Source organism: Ovis canadensis, chromosome 8 (genome assembly GCF_042477335.2).
Source record: "Ovis canadensis isolate MfBH-ARS-UI-01 breed Bighorn chromosome 8, ARS-UI_OviCan_v2, whole genome shotgun sequence".
NCBI classification, from domain to species: domain Eukaryota; kingdom Metazoa; phylum Chordata; class Mammalia; order Artiodactyla; family Bovidae; genus Ovis; species Ovis canadensis.
Window position 1 is genome coordinate 85844879 of NC_091252.1, and position 15655 is coordinate 85860533.

Genomic DNA, 15655 nt, shown 5'->3' on the forward strand with positions numbered 1-15655 from the left:
AATCCCTCAGAAGAAATGGAGTAGCCATCATGGTCAACAAGAATCCGAAATGCAGTACTTGGATGCAATCTCAAAAATGACAGAACAATCTCTGTTCGTTTCCAAGGCAAGCCATTCAATATCACAGTAATCCAAGCCTATGCTCCAACCAGTAACATGAAGAAGCTGAGGTTGAACGGTTCTATGAAGACCTACAAGACCTTTTAGAACTAACACCCCAAAAGGGGTCCTTTTCAGTATAGGGGACTGGAATGCAAAAGTAGGAAGTCAAGAAACAACCTGGAGTAACAGTGCAGCCACCCTGTCATCATAACAGGAAGGCAGGCTCCGAATTCCTGGGTCTCTTCTCTTGCCTCTAAAGTGAACACAGGAGAACAAAGGCGGCCGAGCAGAGACTGAGCCCTCAGGCCGACAGCACACCTGCCGCACTTCCTGGGAGCACCGTCTCCTGCAGAAAAGAAAGAGGCCTTGGTCCAGGAGGCTGAGGAACTCCTCTCACTATCCTGGGGCTTCCCCTCCCCAGTCCCCCAGCCCTGCCCTCACTGAGGGACTCCTATGTCCTCCACCCCCACCCCCACCCCAGGCCCAGCAGCTTCTTGTCACCTCCTCCTTCCTTCCTGCATCACAGAGTCACCCCAGGCCCCCCTGCTCAGGCTCAGAACTGGAGCCAGTGAGGAATCAATCTGCTCCCTTTACTCAGGTCCAGATCCTCCCCGAAGGGGGCCTAAAGGACCAGGGAGCAGGTCCCAAGAGGAGGGGACTTGCTTCCTGACAGCCTTGGGGGGCTGCAGGCAAACGCCTTCCTTCGTGCCCCTCCAGCCTCTGAGCAGCACACACAGCTCTCAGGACCAGGGTCCCTGCTCCCATCTCTTCCTGGTCCCCCCAGTTGGGCGCTTCCACCCCAGCTCAGGCCCACCATCCCCAGGCACCTCTGCTCAAGTTAGGGCCGCTTGGCAATGGAGCTCTGGGTCTCCAGGAGGCTGGTGACGTGCAGGCCACAGGATGAGTCACAACTGCTGCTGCTCCAGGAACACAGGCCTGGCCTCAGCACTTCCCACAGTCTCTGCTGTGGGTCTCCTGCCTTGCCTGCTTGACCCAGGCCACTTCCTGTGAGAACAGGCCTTTGGAGGTGGGTCTGCAAAGGCCTTCCCACCCCTTCCTCCTGGGATGAGAGCCCAGCCCCTCTCATCTTGGCCCCTGGGTGGGTCCCCTTCCCGCTGACACATCACGTGGAGCCCCATGCTGCTCTCAGGCCCCTGAGTCCTGCCCTCCCCCTGAGTGCCTGCTGTTCTCACACCACCCACCGGGGGCCCTGCCAGCCAGCGGTGTGTGCTCAGTCAGGGGACTTGGCTAAACCCTTTTAACTTCCAACAGGCCCCCAGCCGCCCCACACTTCCCACTGTCATCTGACAGTGAGGACCTTTCAGTACTGAGGCCTGAGCTTGTCTGAATTCTTGCTCTCAGGTTATATGAGGCCTTGTTCACCTACTCATTTGCAGGATGAGGAGGTTCAATGAGGGGCAGGGCTTGGCTGGGATTTCCCTCCCTGTCTTTACGCCAGGCCCTGTGCCCCTGCCTTCCCTCTGAATTCTGCCCTCAGTACCTCTTCTTGTAAAGGATTACGATGCTTGTTATGACGAAAACGGCGAGAACCACAAAGATGATCTCTGTTATGTGGTTGTTGGTTGCGGCCGTGGGCTGCACTGTAGTGGGGACTGTGGTCAGTGGTGCTGCAAGGAGAGTAAGAGTGAAGCCCCTGTCCAGACCCCAAGCTCAGCAGATGCCTCCTCGCCCCCCTGACTCAGTACTCCTACTGTGTAGACAGCTTGCACCCATCACATGGAGGCCCCTGTGATAGATCCTCAGGCCAGACGGGGGAAGGGAGGAGCCCAGTCCTCACGAGGCTCTGACAGCTAATGGAGGAGCAAGGTTTCCAACACAGCCACTCAGTCCCGCTGTGACATCAGAAATGGTGACCTGAGGATGCAGTCCTCAGGAGCTGACAGCAGAGGTGCTATTGACAGATTTCCAGAAGTAGTATTGGTGACATTTAGAAGAAGATTCTGGAAAGAGGGTACAGTGAGAAATAAATTCCAGAAACCAAAAAATGTCTACAGGTTTGGGGTCAGCAAAAATCCATGTTCAGTCGTCCAAACGCCTGAGCTGTGAGGAGAGACATCAGGAGTGGAAGAGGAAGGAGGATGACAGAGCGTCCCCGGGCCATTGCTTTCCCAGGAACAACTCACCTCTGACGGATCACATTCTAACACACACACACACACACACACACACACACACACACCACATGGGAGTGGGTCCATGTCACCATGAGAGGACGACCACTTTCTCCTACTCTTCTCACTTACCCGAGGTCTTCAACATTTTCTCCCAGCGCACCAAGAAAGTCTGAAGCCAGGCCTGACAGTCTCCCATGGAGACCTTCTTGAAGAAGTCGGTCACAGTCCTGTCGTTCTCCCATTTCTCTTTCATCTGTCTCCCTCCAGGATGAACCACTGTCCAGTGTCCATTCTCCGAATCAAAGAGGAGGCACAGCTGTCCATTGAAGCCAAACCCCCAGGATGCATTGGTGTGTCCATCGTCTTCACGCCAGCATGTCATCCTGGCCTGCAGGGTCACAAGGCCTGATCCCACTGAAGGAAAGAAAGAGCTCAGCCTCAGGGCTTGACAGATTCTTACCCACCTGGGTCCACCTCCCCTTGGCCCAGCTAATCGGGCTCTGGTGTCTCCTGCAACAGCTGCTCTTCCCACTGGACTACTAGGGAAGGACAATATCCAATTTTTTTTTTTTTTTTTACCCGATAACAGTGGATGCAGCTAAGCCCCCAGTCTACTTCTCCTGCATTTGGATTTTCTAACTCACCCTTGTCTGTGTGTTTCTCCGGTGTAACGTCAGGCATCTGCCCCTGGAGCAAGTCTCCAGTGTCTCTGAGTGTGACAGTCTGTGCTTCCCAGGCGCTCATATTTTTCACTTCCTCTCCCAATGGACTCATGTACTTGATCTTAGCTGTACCACAGTCATAGGAGAGAAAGACCTTTTGATCAACTTCTCCTTGAACCTCACACCATGGCTGATCATCTCTGGGTCAAGGATCGATGGTGAAATTATAGGAAAGAGAATGAGCGTCTGTGAAGGCAAAACACAGTGAGGGTGAGGTTGGGGAAAAAAACCTGCAGGCCCCTTCCCCCAGTTATGTGAGAGCGGAGTAAAGTGCAGGGCGGGCTGACAGAGCAATGACATCCCACAGCACACACCATACAGCCAGTGCCCCTCCTCTCCTTGTGGAGAGGGAGGAGTCCGCTGCCTGGCAAAGATCACACATCCTGGCTGTGTCCCCTTGTCCACCAGGTCCATTCCCAGCATCATAACCTTTGCAGAGACGTGCCAGGCTGCTATGCAGGAAAAGTCTAGATGACAGAGGACTGTCAGAATCTAACCCTGTGTCCTGTGAGAGATGGGGAGCCTGTGGAGATGCCCCTGAGGAAGCAGGATCACAGGGAGAGGGGCAAAGAGGCGGCAGGTGAGCACAGAACCCCAAGTAGGAGAAGGAAGAGTTAATAATCACGGGTCACAGGACTTAGCAAGGCTGGGGAGACACTGCTGATCTCCCACTAGGATGGGTCTTGGAAGCCTGGAGAAAGGCCTGGCCCACATGGCATGAAAGAGAAAGTCCAGAACTTCCGAGGCAGGTGGTAGAGGAGGGGATCCAAGGCTCAGAAAAGTGAATCTGCCAGGGCAGACAGGGAATGAAAGGGAGGGAAAGTGTCCAGGACACCAGGCACCATGGGAAAGCCTGATGCAGTCTATGGAGCCCGAGAGGAAAGCATGGATGAGAAGCATCTCCAACAGCTCAAGGTTGACTTTTGTGGAAATCAGGGATAGTGGTAGGAGACTGTGTTTCCATTGGCTTCCAGCAGGAACAGAAAGGAAAATAGGGAAAAATCAGATTCCAGGTGGAGTGTTGTATGTCAGGAGCAAAGTTGGTACAATGGTCAAAGTGATTAGTGAAAGTCGCTAGTTTTGTCTGGCTCTTGTGACCCCCATGGACTATACAGTCCATGGAATTCTCCAGGCTAGAATACTGTGGTGGGTAGCCTTTCTCTTCTCCAGAGAAATCTTCCCAATTCAGGGATCAAACCCAGGTCTCCCGCATTGCAGGTGGATTCTTTACCAGCTGAGCCACAAGGGAAGCCCAAGAATACAGGAGTGGGTAGCCTATCCCTTCTCCAGCGGATCTTCCTAACCCAGGAATCAAACTGGGGTCTCCTGTGTTGCAGGCAGATTCTTCACCAACTGAGCTATCAGGGAAGCTGAAAGTGATTAGAGAGTCCCAATGCCAGCCAGGGCCTGACTGCAGAGAGCACAATGCCGGCTCAGAGCACAGGGTGATCCTAGAGACAAAGAGATGGTCAGTGAACCTGGATGCAAACTGCTTGATTGAGAGACAGAAACAAGAGACAAACACAAGACTGGATAATCAGCAGGCTGAAAGCAGCCATCCCTCCCAAACATCCCTACCAAAATTTCCAGAACTGAGCTACTTCTCAGAAGGCATCACCAGAGAAAGAAGTCCCATCCAGGTGAGGAGGGCCCTTTCATCACCACAGCAAGTGCAGAAGTCCTTCCATTCTCTCCCGATGAGCCACATGGTTATTTACTGGGATAAGTCAGTCCAATACTTTGGCCACCTGATGGGAAGAATTGACTCATTGGAAAAGACCCTGATGCTGGGAAGGACTGAAGCCCAGAGGAGAAGTGGACGACAGAGGATGAGATGGCTGGATGGCATTACCGACACGATGGACATGAGTTTGAGTAAACTCTGGGAGTTGGAGATGGACAGGGAAGCCTGGCAGGCTGCAGTCCATGGGGTCACAAAGAGTCGGACGTGACTGAGTGACTGAAGTGAGCTGGAACCACTCCCACGTTCATATGGGACTCAGTGTGCTACTAACACCACGCACAGGACTGCAGCGTGAACATGGCCCCCGTGCTGTGAGGTGATGCTCCGAGGACCAGGCAATTAATAGACACCTGTCCCAGGTCCTGCTAACAGTGCTTATCTCTGGGTCCACAGATCCACTCAGTGTCCATTGCACACGTCCTGGACTTCTGACATGAATGGACAGTTTGTGTTGTTAGTAAACTACCATGGGTGAGGGTACCATAGTCGTGAATTCCACATTCACTCTTCTGACCCTGACTCCCCATTCCCTGATAGTACGTGTAAACAACATCATCTCCTGGAGGAAATCATGGAAACAAGTAGCAACCTACAGTCTCCCTAGGCATGCAGAGTTCTGGTCCCTATCTTATCTCCACTGAATTACCACTGAGGTCCTAGGTTTCCTCTGATGGTACATATGAAACATTTCAGGCTTCGCAGACCCTAGGTATCCAATGCAACTGCTGTCCTGGCACAAAAGCAGTCACAATTGATGAATGATGAGTGTGGCTGGACCTGCTTCTTGGGCAGATGACCCAACAGAATCAGTGACGTCACAGCTATCTGTGTTTGGAAAGGGGCTACATGCTGTATGTGGCATTTTACTCGGAGGCTCACAACACAGACTCCTAGTGTCCTGAAGAAAGGACACACCACTTGCAGTGAGAAAGCCCATACCATTCAGTGTGGCTCCTGGTATGGTCCTGGGGCCTGGCAGAGATGAGGCCTCTGGTCATGGAATGTCAGAGTAGCCCAGCATGATCTGGGTTCACCAACTCCTAACCATTAGTTCAGATAGGCCAGCTGTCATAGGATAGAAGTGATTATGTGGCTTGCAATAACCAGGGCCACAGGGAACAAATCAGATGTACCAGCAGGGGACCTAGGCCTGACACCAGAGTTGATACAGGGCCACTGTCCCCTGCTCACACCTGTGGCTTCATGCAGTGTCCCCTACGGCTCCTTGAACCAAGGAAGCCAGTCTACAGCAGAGGGGGTGCATGAGCCCCTAACAGCCAGATCCACACTCCTATCACAGTCCCACCACCAGAAGCTACAAGGCAGGACTGGGTAAGTTTCTGGTTCATAAACAGATGACTGAGGCAGCTCCTGGATGATTTCTACGGGTTGGTCACTCTTTACTTGGGTGAGAAACCAGGACAGTGGACAAGTCTGGTTCTCAGTTGATTTACACAGTATATTTGGCTTCTGGTGCTCCACAAACATGGAAGCTCCTTTTGCACCCAGAAACAGATACCAAATTGCCTAAAGAGACCTCAAGATTTACTTTCTTCTGTAGAAAAAAAAAAAAAATCTGTCAACACCTACCTTAATAACCATTATAGGCTGCTACTCTCCCAATTCCTAGACACTATGAATGTGGGAGCAAAGGGTAGAAGTGGGGATGCCCAGCCTCACCCTCAAGCCCTGTGTCACACTCTGGGAAACCCTGTTCCCGTCCCTCCTAAGTTAGGTCGTGGGCGCCAGGTCAGGGGGTTTTGCTGGGTGAGTTAACAGACAGAGGGATAAGATGCCAGTTGAGAGAGGGCATGTTTAGACTCTCTTCAAGAGACAGGAAGCTGTTGGAGGCCCTGGGCTTCTTGGGACCCTGGACAAATGGGTAATAAATGGTCTTGTAACCAAAAGGGCTCTAGGGCGCCTTAGTGGGAAAGACCCCACCCTCCCAACCCCCGCCATGGTCTCTGTCTGCCTCTTGTTTGTAGAAAAGTTTTAGTCAGCCTGGCTTCCTTTGAATCTCAAAATGGTGGTTTAAGAGTTAAGGATTAGAACATGTGAAGATGGAGAAAGGAATACTCCTTAGGCTGGGAAACTGGTAACAATTTAGACTGTGAGCAGCCACAGAGCAGGGTCATGAAATTCCCAGTTCCCTGAAAGACAACAAAGAGCTGACACAAGCCTCAAGTTGTTTCTACAGGAAGCAGACCCCCAGCACATAAAAACTGCTGGCTGCAAGCACGCAGACCCCCAGACTGGTTGAAACCACAAGCTTGGTGGTGCTCAAATGTTCACCTTGTGCCAACTAACCTGACTGTGCTCAAGACGCTGATGTGCCCTGCAGCAGCCACCTCTGCCCCCTTTCTAACCTGGAAACTTGGAGGTGGTCTGAGGACATTAGGTCACTATTTTCACGGGGCTCCTGAGCAAACCAACTTGTCCTTTTCAACCACTTGTTACCTTCATAGGTGGTAGGATCTGGGTCATAACCAGCTTCAACAAGTAACAGCCTGAGCTGTCTGGGAGGAGCTTTGACTCCAGGAAGGTGCTGATCAGTGGCTAGGCATTGAGCGCCTTCCTCATGATGCATATGTAATTTTATTATTAATAACTTGAATTATTTAATTTTTTCAAGTATTTTTAAAAATCCATTTTATACTTAAGCCAGCCTTAAAGATAAGCACAAAATCTGTTTACTTTTTTTTTCCTACACAACACAACTCAGGCACCCATTCTGTGCATAGGACTGTTCTACTGCTACTGCTTCTGCTGCTGCTAAGTCGCTTCAGTCGTGTCCAACTCTGTGCGACCCCATAGACAGCAGCCCACCAGGCTCCCCCGATCCTGGGATTCTCCAGGCAAGAACACTGGAGTGGGTTGCCATTGCCTTCTACGATAGGACTGTTCTAGGTGTAGTAAAAGGGATTATTTACTATTGACCTGACCCAAACCCACTTTTGGCACTGAGAAATGCTAGGATCTGCCAAATTTAAGATGTTTCAGTAAATTCCTCTCCTACTTTCCCCAAAGTAAGAAGGCAGAACTCCTCTGTATTAAAAAAAAAAAAATTTTAAAGGCAACTTTCCATGAAAGAGTAGTTTATGTTTCTATTGTATTTTTCTCCTTTTTTTCTTTAGCTTTTAAGTTTTCTTTCTCCAACACTGCTTTTTCTTGTACAAGGCGAGAGCATTTTTTCATTTTTCTTTTCCTAAGACAAAGTATTTCATCTTATAGACAAATAATTCCCAAGACTAGTCATAAATATTAAAAAAAAAAAAGAAAAGAAAGAGAGAAAAGAAAGAAACTTAAGGGTTTCCCTGGTGGCTCAGCAGGTAATGAACCCACCTGCAATGCAGGAGACCCCAGCTCAATTCCGGGGTCAGAAAGATCCCCTGGAAAAGGGAGAGGCTACCCACTCCAGTATTTGTGAGCTTCCCTGGTGCCTTAGATGGTAAAGAATCCACCTGCATGGTGGGAGACCTGGGTTCAATCCCTGGGTTGGGAAGATCCCCTAGAGACGGGAAAGGCTATCCACTCCAGTATTCAACCCTGTATAAGTCCATGGCATCGCAAAGAGTCAGACAGGAGTGAGCAACTACTCACGGCACATTCAAGGATGAATCAACTACATTACTCTGACGAAGTAGAAACTAAAAAGCACTTGGCCTTAAGCTAGTCCAAGTATTTGTGTTGAAACAATCTTAAAAACTATTTATTTTATAACACTGTTTAAAAATTTCTTGGTCACAAAAGTTATACAAACATTTTCAGTTCAACCTAATGAAGGTGATATCTAGAAAATATTCCACATCCCTAAGCCTGTCTTAGAAAGTTCAGATGCTATGGCATTCCTAAGGCACAGTGTTCTGGAAGACAATGTGCTTCTGCGGTGCTGGGTGATGTATGTGGCTGCCTGGCTCCAAGCGGACTTCAGCAGGCACCTTCCCCCTGACGCTGGGGGACTGTGAGAGGACTGTCAGACACAGGCCCCCAGGGCTACATGGAACCCTGTGAGACACTGGGCCAGCTGCTGGAACTGGGCTTCTCCTCCGAATCTGAGGCCCAGCACAAGCCATCACATTTCGTAGCACATTTTCCTTCCTTTCAAATTTTTGAAGAAGGGAAGTTTTTGAAGAACTTACAGTCAATACTAATACTGACAGTTGACAGACTAATACTATCAGTGTAGCACTGCATTTAGTATCATAACCTCATCATCTACTTTGCAGAGAAGGAAAGCTAGAGACAATATAGTGCGTGGAAATCCCTCCACCCCGTGCCCCTCGCACCCCCACCCCCACCCCCACCAAGCAGAAATGCTGACCTGAGGAAGGTCCAGGAAACTGTCTACTTGGAAACCTACTTATACTCAACTTGGACTCTGCAGGCCACGTGAAAGGCAGGACATCTATTTCGCTGGGTACTAACAGGTTAAGGGATATACGTGGTGCCCAACAGGATCAATTCTCTAATAAAAAATGTTCTGCATCTAGACCAATGGGCCAGTGCACGCGGTCCCTGCACAGAAAGAGGCTAGCATCCGCCACCGGAGTTCGGGGTGCAGCCGCGCAGGGGAGCACAGGAACAGGGAAGGAACTGCGCCACAGAGCCCAGGGATTCCTGGGGGAGCCGCGCAGCGGAGCCTCGGGGTCCTGGGGTGGAGCCCTGGGGCCGGGGGTGGAGCCCAGGGAACACGGATGGAGACGCGCCTTGGAGCCCGGGAACCGGGGTGGAGTCAGCAGCGGCGGCTCGGACAACAGCAACTCAAGCACGTTTCAGCCAGGAGCGCGCCGCCGTCGCCGCCTGGGCACCCGGGTCGGCTCTGCGTTTATAACTTACCGCCGGGAAAGAGCGCGGGTCCTTCAAGGGCCGGGAGATGGAGGGACCAGAAGGGTCTCTGTTGCACAGGTCGGGGCAGGAGAGTGTGCTTTTCGGGGTGGGTCTGGGTCCCTTCTCCCCGGGAAGGCCGACTGGTCCCAAACCGCCAGGCTCCAGGGCTCCCACTTTCCAGGGGCGGGCTGGACCTTTGGGTGGTTTCACCGCATTTCCTGCCGCGTCATGGCCGCCCTCTTCTCCCAGCGTCACCTCCCAAACTCCCGGCATTACTACTTCACCCAAGGCACCCCTGTTCTGTCCCGTAGAGCCGGCAAGAAGCTGGCAGGAGCCTCTGAGGAGAAAAGGGGCCGAGGGAAGCGAAAGAGGAGGAGGCGACGGCGACACGCTGCAAGAAGTTTCGCGAACCCCGCGGACACCACCCCCATGCCCTTTCCGGGTCAGAACCCATCCAACCTCCTCGCGTTCCCCGGCAGGTTCATCCTGGAACTCACCGCTGGAAGTTCCGCTGAACAAGACAATCAGAAGCAAAACGAGGAAGCCAAGACTGCTCTTGGAGTCACCCATCTCTCCCTTTCCCACCTGGATCGCAGTTTTGCCAGAGTGCGAGTCTGCCAAGTCAGAACCTGTGATCCTCTATCGCTAGCCGGCAACTGCGGTCTGGACCTCCGCGGCTGCGGTCTGGACCTCCGCGGCTGCGGTCTGGACCTCCGCGGCTGCGGTCTGGACCTCCGCGGCTGCGGTCTGGACCTCCGCGGCTGCGGTCTGGACCTCCGCCTCTGTGCTGACTGCCTGGGCAGTCCCTCCGCCGACAGGCCCCGCCCAGGTTTCCGCTTGGAGGCTTCGCGCCAGGGTCTGGGCTGGGCACTCTTGACAGCTCCCTCACTCACAGGTTTGCCTTCCTGTAAACCAGCCTACCCGCCTGTTTACCCGCCAACGTGCACTGGTTACAGGAGACAGCAAGCTCTTGTTCCTTCAATTCAGTTCAGTTCAGTCGCTCAGTCGTGTCCGACTCTTTGAGACCTCATGGACTGCAGCTCACCAGGCCTCCCTGTCCATCACCACCTCCTGCAGTTTACTCAAACTCATGTCCACTGAGTCGGTGATGCCATGCAACCATCTCATCCTTTGTTGTCCCCTTCTCCTCCCGCCTTCAATCTTTCCCAGCATCAGGGTGTTTTCCAATGACTCAGTTCTTTGCATCAGGTGGCCAAAGGATTGGAGTTTCAGCTTCAACATCAGTCCTTCCAACGTATATTCATGACTGATTTCCTTTAGGATGGACTGGTTGGATCTTGCACCAAGAGTCTTGTCCAACACCACAGATCAAAAGCATCAGTTCTTCAGCACTCAGCTTTCTTTACAGTTCAAATCTCACGTCCATACATGACTATTGGAAAAATCATAGCTTTGACTAGGCAGATCTTTGTTGGCAAAATAATGTCTCTGGTTTTTAATATGCTGTCTAGGTTGGTCGTAACTTTTCTTCCAAGGAGCAAGAGTTTTTTTATTTCATGGCTGCAGTCACCATCTGCAGTAATTTCTGCGGCCCAAGAATATAAAGTCTGTCCCTGTTTCCATTGTTTCCCCATCCATTTGCCATGAAGTGATGGGACCAGATGCCATGTTCTTGGTTTTCTGAATGTTGAGCTTTAAGCCAACTTTTTCACTCTCCTCTTTCACTTTCATCAAGAGGCTCTTTAGTTCTTCTTCACTTTCTGCCATAAGGGTGGTGTCATCTGCATATCTGAGGTTATTGATATTTCTCCCAGCAATCTTGATTCCAGTTTGTGTTTCCTCCAGCTCAGCATTTCTCATGATGCACTCTGCATATAAGATAAATAAGCAGGGTGATAATATATAGCCTTGATTTACTCGTTTCCCGATTTGGAACAACTCTGTTGTTCCATGTCCAGTTCTAACTGTTTCTTCCTGACCTCCATACCGATTTCTCAAAAGGCAGGTCAGGTGCTTGGTATTCCCACCTCTTGAAGAATTTTCCACAGTTTGTTCTGATCCATACAGTTAAAGTCTTTGGCTCAGTCAATAAAGCAGAAGTAGATGTTTTTCTGGAACTCTCTTGCTTTTTCAATGATCCTTTTTCTTTCACTTGTTCCTTATCAGATCAGGGCACTCAGGCCAGTTGTCAGAGTTAGGGGAGACAAAGGAGAAAAGAAAATACCTGTTTAGGCCACTGGGTTGGGTCAGTCAGTGGACAAGCTTGTCCATAAGTACCTGAATGGTCAGGGCATCAGTGGCAGTGAGGAAATCCCACCAGAGTCACCATCTGTTACAGAAAGGGGGACTCCTTGCAGGGTCTGAGAGTGGGCTTTTGTCTAACACTGAAAAGTGAATTGTTCCATGCTGACAAAGCAAGAGGCTTTTTTGGGAAGGGGCTACAGGGTAGAGAGCAGCAGGTTAAGGGAACCCAGGAGAACTGCTCTGCCACATGGCTTGTAGTCTCAGGTTCTCTGGTGATGGAGTTAGTTTCTGGGTCATTTCGGGCCAATCATTCTGACTCAGGGTCTTTCCTGGTGTCAGAAATGTGTTCTGGTGAGCTTTATTGATATGTCTGAGACTTTATTTATATAGTGCTTCAGTTCAGTTCAGTTCAGTTGCTCAGTCGTGTCCGACTCTTTGCGACTGCGTGAATTGCAACACGTCAGGCCTCCCTGTCCATCACCAACTCCTGGACTTCACTCAAACTCATGTCCATTGAGTCGGTGATGCCATCCAGCCATCTCATCCTCTGTCATCCCCTTCTCCTCCTGCCCCCAATCCCTCCAAGCATCAGAGTCTTTTCCAATGAGTCAACTCTTTGCACGAGGTGGCCAAAGTACTGGAGTTTCAACTTTAGCACCAGTCCTTCCAAAGAACACCTAGGACTGATCTCCTTTAGAATGAACTCGTTGGATCTCCTTGCAGTCCAAGGGGCTCTCAAGAGTCAACTCCAACACCACAGTTTAAAAGCATCAATTCTTCGGTGCTCAGCTTTCTTCACAGTCCAACTCTCACATCCATACATGACCACTGGAAAAACCATAGTCTTGACCAGAAGGACTTTGGTGGCAAAATGATGTCTCTGCTTTTTAATATGCTATCTAGATTGGCCATAACTTTCCTTCCCAGGAGTAAGCGTCTTTTAATTTCATGGCTGCAGTTACCATCTGCAGCGATTTTGGAGCCCAAAAAAATAAAGTGTAAGACTGTTTCCACTGTTTCCCATCTATTTCCCATGAAGTGATGGGACCGGATGCCATGATCTTCGTTTTCTGAATGTTGAGCTTTACCAAGTTTTTCACTCTCCTCTTTCACTTTCATCAAGAGGCTTTTTAGTTCCTCTTCACTTTCTGCCATAAGGGTGGTGTCATCTGCATATCTGAGGTTATTGATATTTCTCCCAGCAATCTTGATTCCAGCTTGTGCTTCTTCTAGTCCAGCGTTTCTCATGATGTACTCTGCATATACGTTAAATAAGCAGGGTGACAATATACAGCCTTGATGTCCTCCTTTTCCTACATAGTGCCTACCTTCCCTTAACCCAATTAAATCCAGCTCAGTTACAAATTCATTTCCATGTAAAGACAGAACTAGAAATCTCCTTGTTTTACTGCTTCGGTTTTTGAAAATGCTATTTTTTCCCCTCATTCTAGGGGACCACAAATGGATCAGATGGTTCCTGAGAACCCAGGCGAAAGACTTACATTTTTGGAAGGGAGAAATTCAAGCTCCCTTTTTTGTTTGTTTTGTTTTTTAATACTTCCAAAATGATTGTGAACAGTGACTGCAGCCATGAAATTAAAAGATGCTTGCTCCTTGGAAGAAAAGCTATGACAAACCTAGACAGCATACTAAAAAGCAGAGACATCACTTTCCTAACAAAAGAGCCTATAGTCAAAGCTATGGTTTTTTTCAGTAGTCATGTATCGATGTGAGAGTTGGACCATAAAGAAGCCTGAGCACTGAAGAATTGATGCTTTTGAGCTGTGGTGTTGGAGAAGACTCTTGCGAGTCCCTTGGACAGCAAGGAAATCAAACCAGTCAATCCTAAAGGAAATCAGTCCTGAATATTCATTGGAAGGGATGCTGAAATTTAAGCTCCAGTACTTTGGCCACCTGATGTGAAGAGCTGACTCATTGAATAAAATCTGGGAAAGATAGAAGGCAGGAGGAGAAGAGGATGACAGGGAATGAGATGGTTGGATGATACCACTGACTCAGTGGACATGAGTGAGAGCAAGCTCCAGGAGATGGTGAAGGACAAGGAAGCCTGGTTTGCTGCAGTCTATGAGTCACAAAGAGTCAGACATGACTGAATGACTGAACAACAAGTAACCCATGCCCACAATTGTAGCAGAGCGTTGCACGAGCAATGGGACAGAGAAAAGTACATAAAACAAAGATGCTTTTAAATTCACTGACTGACAGAACCTCCCAATGACAGAAAATTAACAAACAAGAAACAAAGAGAGGGTCTTACTGGGAAGTGGCCTCTGGGGCACTTTGGCCAGCCCAGCCCAAGTCTTCTCTCAACTGGCCCTTCTACAAGGGGGCCAGTGGGAACCTCAAGCCTGAGGTGGGAACACAAAGCAAACAAGTGGTGGTGAAAAAGGTGACCCAGCAGGGAGTCTCTTGGATGTAAAATGACAGGAGTGGAGGTATGAGGACCAAGGGGGAGCAAAAGGGAGGAGGCACAGAAAAGACTGAAAAACAGAAGGGTGCCATTGCCGTTTCAGCCCCTGCACCTGCGGGTGTCTATTTATTCAGGCACCAACCTGCAGGCTTCCAGAAAGGGCCAGTGAGGGAGGGAGCACCCTGTCCACTGCCCACTGGGGTGATCAAGCCCAGAAACCAGCCCCTTGTACATCGGCTGTGGGCCTGCAGCCCAGAGGTGGGATTCTTACCCATGTGTAAACCAGCGTTTAGAAATCTGCCCCTTCACTGAGTTCCCAACAGGGCTTCTCTTGGCGGCAGGAAAATCGATGCGAGAATATTGGTATGATTAGACGCCCAGCCACTGCCTAATAAGAGGTTTGAACCTCTAGCATTCTCACAAATCTCTTATGAGGCAGAACCTGCTGGACCAAGACCTGCAGGGTATGAGGTGGGTCTCTGCCACCAGCTTGTCACGCATCAAAGTAAGCCATTGACAGCCAGAGGGAGCTTTGTCTCCTAAGTTGAGAGGAGTGATGCTGTCCTTGCCGAGGTCCACTCTCTCAGAAGGATAAGACAGAGAGAGGAGAAGTGGAGAGATAATAGACGAGGGAAAGGGACAAAGGGTGAGGGGAGCACAATGCCTGAATGAGGGTCCTGAGGCCCCCAGGGGCCAGGAAGGCAGACCAACCAAACTGGTGACTCTGAGCCGAGGTTCAGGTGGCCACTTGTCACCACGGGGAAGTTGCACCCCAAGGTCACAGAGATGCCCAGATGCTCTGGCAGAAAGGGTACAGTAGCCCTTCGTGGTTGCCACACAGTATGTTAGTGACCAGGCTTCTTGGCCTCCTTAATCAATCAGTTCATTCAGTTCAGTTCATTCAGTTGCTCAGTCGTGTCCAACTCTTTGTGACCCCATGGACTGCAGCACGCCAGGGCCTCTCTGTCCATCACCAACTCCCACTGTTTAGTCAAACTCATGCCCATTGAGTCAGTGACGCTGCAGGGGCAGGGGCTCTGGGTTCGGCAGACTTGGATATGCTTAGTGCTGCAGACATGGGTATGGCATAAGTCCTCTTGGTGGGGGTCACCATTAACCCCACCAAAGAGCTGCCAGAATGTACACAGGACTGGAGAAATAGACTCTTGGATGGCCCAAACAGAACCTTACTCGATAGAAGTGGATAAAGGGCCAGATAAGAAATCCAGGCAAGGCTTCCCTGGGACATGTGCTGCCGTGTGAGGGCGCGAGCACCAGCAATGGGTCTCCTTGCTCATTGCCTTGGGAGGGGTGGGGGGGCAGGCTAGCCCCTTATATGGGGTAAGGGTAGGGGCAGGCCAAGGGTTAGGACCTGAGGGATGGCTTAGATGGCCTGCCCACCGTCGTGGCAGTGCCCTGTGCAGGGATCATACCCCTTACCCTGCTTTTCCAGTTGGGTTTTTTATCTTTTCATTCACAATTAAGCCCA

General features: G+C 50.4%; 1 pseudogene; it reads right to left on the minus strand.

Moving 5' to 3' along the window:
* Nucleotides 1-94: 94 nt before the first annotated feature.
* LOC138444958 (UL16-binding protein 3-like) lies at nt 95-10337 on the minus strand (annotated as a pseudogene).
* Between the last annotated feature and the right edge of the window lie 5318 nt (nt 10338-15655).